The following is a 6786-nucleotide window of genomic DNA, read 5'->3' as shown; positions in this document are numbered from 1 at the left end:
ATTGTATTTAAAAAGGTACATAGATAAAAAAAATTACATTTAAAAAGGTATATAATAAAGAAAAAAACTATCGCCGTGCAGTCCTCCGTGCTCACAACTCTTAAATTATATCCTTTTGGAGTTGAATATGAGCATCCACTTGGCGCATGTTAGCAAATTCCTTGAGGCGGCCGGCTTCATCGAGAGGTACCCACTGTCGTACACTAAGGGTGGCCGTTCCGTGGCTTGGACTGGCTTCATCGTCATTGGTCCAACTAGTCAGTTGTACGCCATCGTCTTCGACGATCATGTTGTGCAGGATAATGCAGGCGTACATTATTTGGGAAACGCATCCGACATCCCACAAACGCGTTGGACCGTTAAATGCCGCCCATCGAGACTGGAGCACACCAAATGCGCGCTCCATGTCCTTGCGCGCCGACTCCTGTCGTCCCGCAAAGTAGGCCTTCCTTTCATCACTTGCGTGCCTGATCGTCTTCACAAAGACAGGCCACCTAGGGTATATCTCATCCGCCAAGTAGTAGCCCATATCATGCCGGTTGCCGTTGGCCACAAACGAGACGGCTGGACCGACGCCCTGGCACTTCTCGTTGAAGAGGGGAGACGAGTTCAGGACGTTGAGGTCGTTGTTCGACCCGGTTACCCCAAAATACGCATGCCAGATCCACAACCGGTAATCAGCTACGGCCTCAAGGATCATCGTGGGATTCTTTGACTTGTAGCCGGTCGTGTATGCCCCCTTCCAGGCAGTCGGACAGTTCTTCCACTCCCAATACATTCAGTCTATGCTGCCTAACATCCCGGGGAACCCATGCTTCTCCCCGTGCATCTGCATCAAATTCTAACAATCTTCGGGAGTAGGGCTTCGAAGGTACTGCTCTCCGAAAATGTTTATCACGCCCTCACAGAAATACTTCAGACATTCTAGGGCTGTCGACTCACCGATGTGGAGGTACTCATCCCACATGTCTGCCGCGCCTCCGTAGGCCAACTGCCTGATTGCCGCCGTGCACTTTTGAATAGGGGTGTGGCTGGGTCTGCCAACCCCATCGTGCCTGAAGCGGAAACACAGATATCGACGCTCCAAAGCGCCAACGATACGCATAAACAACTCCCTGCGCATTCTAAAACGCCGCCGGAACATGTTTGCGGGAAAACCGCGGGTTCTCTGAAAAGTAGTCGTCATACAGCCGCTGATGTGCAGCTCGGCGGTGGATAACCCGTGGAGGGCGAGGTATCGCCTGCTGTTCCACCCTACGCATGTACCGCTCCATCTCGCGGTTCATGTAGGCATTCATAGCCTCGTTCATCCTCCGTTCGTACTCCTCAGCATCCCCACCAGTACCACCTCTGCTACCACCCGCGTTACTCATCGCTCGATGATGCTCTTGTACAGAAAGTTAGAGAGAGAAAAAACTCGTTAAAACAAGTGGTGCAAATGAAAATGAAACTAAAATCGCGTTTATATAGGTTAAAAAAAAAAAAAAAATTCGTCGCTGGCCGATGGGGCCGCCACAATGGCGGCCAGCGCAGCGGCCAGCGCCGAGCGATCGGCTAGCCCACGCCGACCCGCTGGCCGATTTCCCGCTGGCCGCCTCCAATGATTCGGCTAGCCGATTGGCCAGCGCCACGAATCGGCTAGCCGGTCGCTAGCCGACCATTGGAGATGCTCTAACAGATGAGTTATATTTGATACGCCCATCTGTAACAAATTTTCCCAAAAATTATAAACTTTGATAGAAATTTATTATTTAACTTAAAACTTGGTAGCTAATATCATAAACTTTTACACCGTAACGAAAAAATTCACAAAAGAAATAATATCGCTTTTAGTAGATATAAACAACGTTATTTTGTGCATTGCTTGGATTTTAAAATCTCTATCAAATTTTACTGAAATTCCAAAATATGGGAAGTTCACTGCACTGCATAAGTTCATGATTTATGATTAAATTTTAAATTCATAAAAAAAATACCAAAAAGAGACTAAAAAATACTAAAAGTTTATGAAAATTTCATAAAAATTCCAAAATTCAATTAAAATTTGTACTTGAAAGACTAGTAAACCATTATTGACTTGAAGTCTCCCATAGTATTAATTACCCAACAAAAAGAAAATTGGGGATCATTCATGTTCTTAGAAAAGCACGTGTATACCATATAAACTGATGATGGTATTGGTATTTTTAAAGATGGTATTAAATTTTAAGTTTAACTATAGCACATGTCCCTTCTTTTTATTGTATTTAAAGATTAAAGAAGGACCGGGCCGGTTACTATATTGAGTAACAATGACAGTTGACATTCATTCATCTTAAACTAACATAGACTTATTCCAATCATTTGAATTTGTATTATCCTAACAAATATTGTAATTACAATAGAAGTAGATAGAAAAGCCGGCCATGCCGGCTAAAACAGCAAAATTAGAGGATTCGTTATAAAAAAATGAATAATGATTGGGCGAATGAATTAAGTCACGATAAATGGGCCTCGACTCAGTCACCACTCACATCTCCAACCCTTTGTATACATTATTTATTATACTACTCCCTCCGTTTACGGAGAGTTTTGACTCGGCATAAATTTTAAGAAATGTAGTAAAAATTTAATTTAAAAGGTTAGTAGAAGAAGAGTCTTATTGTTATATAGTTTTACAATAAAATGCGAGCGGGGTAAAATTAGTGAAATGAGAAGTTTATCACAAAAAATAGAAACAAATAAAAAATTTATTGGTGAATGAACAAAAATGAAAAATAAGAAGTTTATTATTGGACGGAGGGACTATTTGTGTTTGCATATCACAACTACCAATCACTAAAATTAAATACAAAAGGCAAAATCATATGTAATAGTATGTCCTTGTGAAGCATATACATGTTTTGGTATCATACTAGATACTATGAACTTATATTATATTATAATTACAAATATAAAATTCTACATCACAGATTGACAATGTCGAACGTTTTGCACTAAATTATTAGTAATAGTCATGATACAACTTGCTTGGCTCTGCACTTTACTTTCAACGAACATAAATATATATTCTTAATTTTTTTCTTGTCTTGCCAATTGTCGAAATTATTGCGCCCCCCCAACAAAAATAAAAATAAAAATAAAAATTTCTTTCTTTATTTGTGAGTTGCCGAATGTACGACTTAATATGTAAAAAATTGGCTTAAATTTACTCATAATAATAATAATAATAAAATAAATGTGTCGACTTTTTCCAAACAAAGAGTATTGATTTAGTTTTTGAACAAGCGAATAATATGTACCTTTATTTTGCAATAGAGAAATAAGAGAGCACTTCTATCACTTACATTTTGGGAAATTACATTCCATGATTTTAGAAAACGAAATACTACACCATTTATATGAAGCACTTTTGAATTAAACCTTTCTCTTTAGAATATCACATGCAACTTTGGTTAAAGTTGAAACATGAAATTTTCGCTGATACGGGTATTTCTTTTATGAAAAAAGCTTTCGTTAAAAACTTAAAGTAAAGCAAGCCCATGATTAATATCTTAGGTCATAACCTTATGGCCCATTGGGTTTCTATAGTTGTTATAAGGCCATTTGACCCAAATAGAAAAGCCACATAAAGATGCGAATTCAAAAATTAAAATAGCACTTGTAACAACGTAACTTTATTTGTGTTATAGAGTTGGAAGAGGGGTAATTGAGATATTCTTAGCATCGATCTTGTTAAATGGTACAGGCAACATATTTAGAGAAGAAAACAATGGAAAAATACGATTGTATTGAATTGGATAGTTAAATGGTACTCAACACCCATGTATTTATAGGGATGTTGCCATATTGGTGACCCTTGAGATCCTACAATAAATGTATTCTTGGAACTACACTATTATTCCTGCAACATACTGTGATTACTGATACCGGTGTCGGGTATCACATACCCGACATTGCAGGTACCCGTAACCAACCTGAAATTGGTGCTTCTACATGGCTCATACTAATAATATCGAATACTATCGGGGTTAACAGGTATACCCACGTGGGTATCGAGCATATCCACTACCCGCAAAACTCTAAGACACACTACCTGATCCTACCCCATTTCTCGTTGCCGTTAGGTATCAGGCCTGATGGGAATTGCCCGTTACCTGCAACCTGTTTTGCCACCCCTAGTTGAGCTGCTTGTATATAACTAGTTTCTTCCTTTGTACTTCCTCCATCCACAAAAAATAGTCTCATTTGTAAACGACATGAGTTTTATGAGAAATTGGTAAAGTAAGACACAGAAGGGGAAAAAATGGATAAAGTAAGAGAGAAGGGGGAAAAAGTGGGTAAAGTATGAGGGAGAAATTTTTCATTTTTAGAAATATGACTATTTTTTCTGGACATCCCAAAATGGCAAAATTGAACTATTTTTCATGGATAGATGATGTATCTGTTTTCAATTGATTTACGGTAAATGAATTCAAATTCTCTCATCTCTCTGTTTTGTATTCTTTCAATTTTCACATGATATAAGTAGAAATTTCACTACTAAATCAATCTCCAATTCTCTCTTCCTTTTTGACCTAAATTTCTTCTATGGCTCGTCCTAATCCTATTCCTCGTGAATTCAATAAGGTACCAATTCATAATATCTTCATCCAAGCAGCAATTCTGGTGATCAATTGATTGCTCAGCCTCTGATTGGATCAAGTTTCAATAAAAACTATATTAAGGTTAAAAGGGCCTTTAAATTTTGTAGTTACATAAGACAAAAAACGTGTGTAATTAAAGGGTTCTTAATTTTGCAATTACATCATCAATGTGATATGAAAAAATGGAACTTAGGATAACTAAAAGGCATTCATAGAATACCGAACGTTAAAAATTTTCTATAAATTTGAATTCCTTTAATTAAAAGTATCATTTCAATGAAGAAATTTTTCAAGTTGTATATCGTCACCCAATCCTCTTACTCTAATGTCTAACAAACTATAGAGCTTCGGGAAGGACTTGAAATGAGATCGATCGAGCACTATCGCCGGATTGTCTCGATCCAATTTGATGATCCATGAGGATAGATCGGGAAGCGGTATCAGAGGGAATAGATTGTGTGCTTTTATAGGTAGAATCCCCGGTGGTGCTAGAGATCCTGGAAGCGGGCGGACAAAGAGGGACGACGGTGCGCCGGTTAAATGAGTACGCATCAGCGGAGAAAAAACGCAAAACTCCTTTTTTTTTTAATTTTGAAAATTGCATTCACGTCCTCTTTGTATGATTATGTTTCGAATAAAGCATTATAACTGTACCTGGTTTAATTTGGAAACGAATAAAGGTTGGACTAGAACCTTTCATCGAGAAGAAGGACGCAAAATTTTTTTGGAAAGAAACATAGAAGTAAACGATAATTTTATTTAGATTTAGGATTTCATCTCTAACTGTAAATTGGGCTTCATTATTTTGGGCTAAATAATTACTATCGAGAAGGGCGATATTTATGAAATAATAGTGGTATAATTTTTTCTACACATTTGATTTTGGCTGATATCTACATTATTGTCAAATTAGATAAAATTTTTATATCTTTTTTAATCTTCAATTTTTTTTGATTATCCAAGATCTTAAAAGAACAACAAAACTATATAATACTCCATATGACATGATATTTATAATAATGTTAGCTATTTTATAGTATTAGTATTGTAACACCCCGACTTTTGGACATCTTTTAAGCTCTTCTAAAAGGAACGCCGAATGGCTAGACAAATTTTTTTTTTAACAAGATGATCGTTAAGACGATCAAAGGAGAATTGGACATTTAAGATCGATCAAGAGAAATTTTCAAATTTTGTTTAATACAAGAGAAGTTAAGCCCAAGATAAATAATGGATCAAGAACAAGTTTCAGATTATACAAAATTTAGTGCATAAATTTATGAGTTTGAGAAAGAAAGATCATGACTGTAATCACAAGACTATAAACAATGGGCCTAATCTTGTGAACCGCATCACGCCCTTTTTAAGCCCAATAAGTTGGCCCTATCCGATCAGCCCGTTGGGCCCGAGGCATCAAGCCCGTCTCGGACAGCAGCTTGGCAGCCCAAGTCCCCTCCCAACCTGCAAAGTTGAGATGAGACAGCCATGTTTTTTTTCCAACAGCCTGCAAACCTGCAGCATTCAAACAAGGAGGAGTTATTGAAGATGAGTACATCTACACAAAATGTCAAAAGTAGTTAACAAAGAGCCAAGGAAGAGCTGGGTGGTCCCTAATCAAAATCTTGACCAAATCCTAAAATGTGGCAGGAGCTGCAACAAGAAAACAAACTCCATTAAGGTCTAAGCAAGAAGAAGCCAAGAGAGCAGATTTCTCTCTGACACATCCCTCTACCAAAATCCCAACAACCAAGCAGATTTTCAGCCTATATATACACGTATACATACCCAGTTCCATCCTCCCCCCCCCCCCACCATTTTCGACTCCCAAAAAGTCCACAAAAGACGGAGGAGTAACGAGGGAGGAAGGCAGTGGCTGTGCGAGAGGGCAGCCCGGTAACCAAGAGGAATCACCACGCCAAGGTAATCTCCCAACACCACCCTTTGCATCACGTTAGAAATCCCACATCTTTAAAACTTAGAAACCATAGATGCTCAGGAACACAGAAATTTTAGAGTTCAATAACATAGCTTTCAAATGAAACAGAAACCAAATAATGCACCACTGTGAATTAGCCAAACCACCAAGTAATAACATCACATAGCTACAGCCCGTGAAAGTTACAGTTTTTGCGCAAAGTATTTTACGAGCTTCTATTGTGAT

This window comes from Salvia hispanica, chromosome 2 (genome assembly GCF_029641045.1).
Source record: "Salvia hispanica isolate PSC_SH4W2 chromosome 2, Shi_PSC_v1, whole genome shotgun sequence".
Classification (NCBI taxonomy): domain Eukaryota; kingdom Viridiplantae; phylum Streptophyta; class Magnoliopsida; order Lamiales; family Lamiaceae; genus Salvia; species Salvia hispanica.
The sequence above is the reverse complement of the archived record's forward strand: the minus strand, read 5'-3'. Positions refer to the sequence as shown.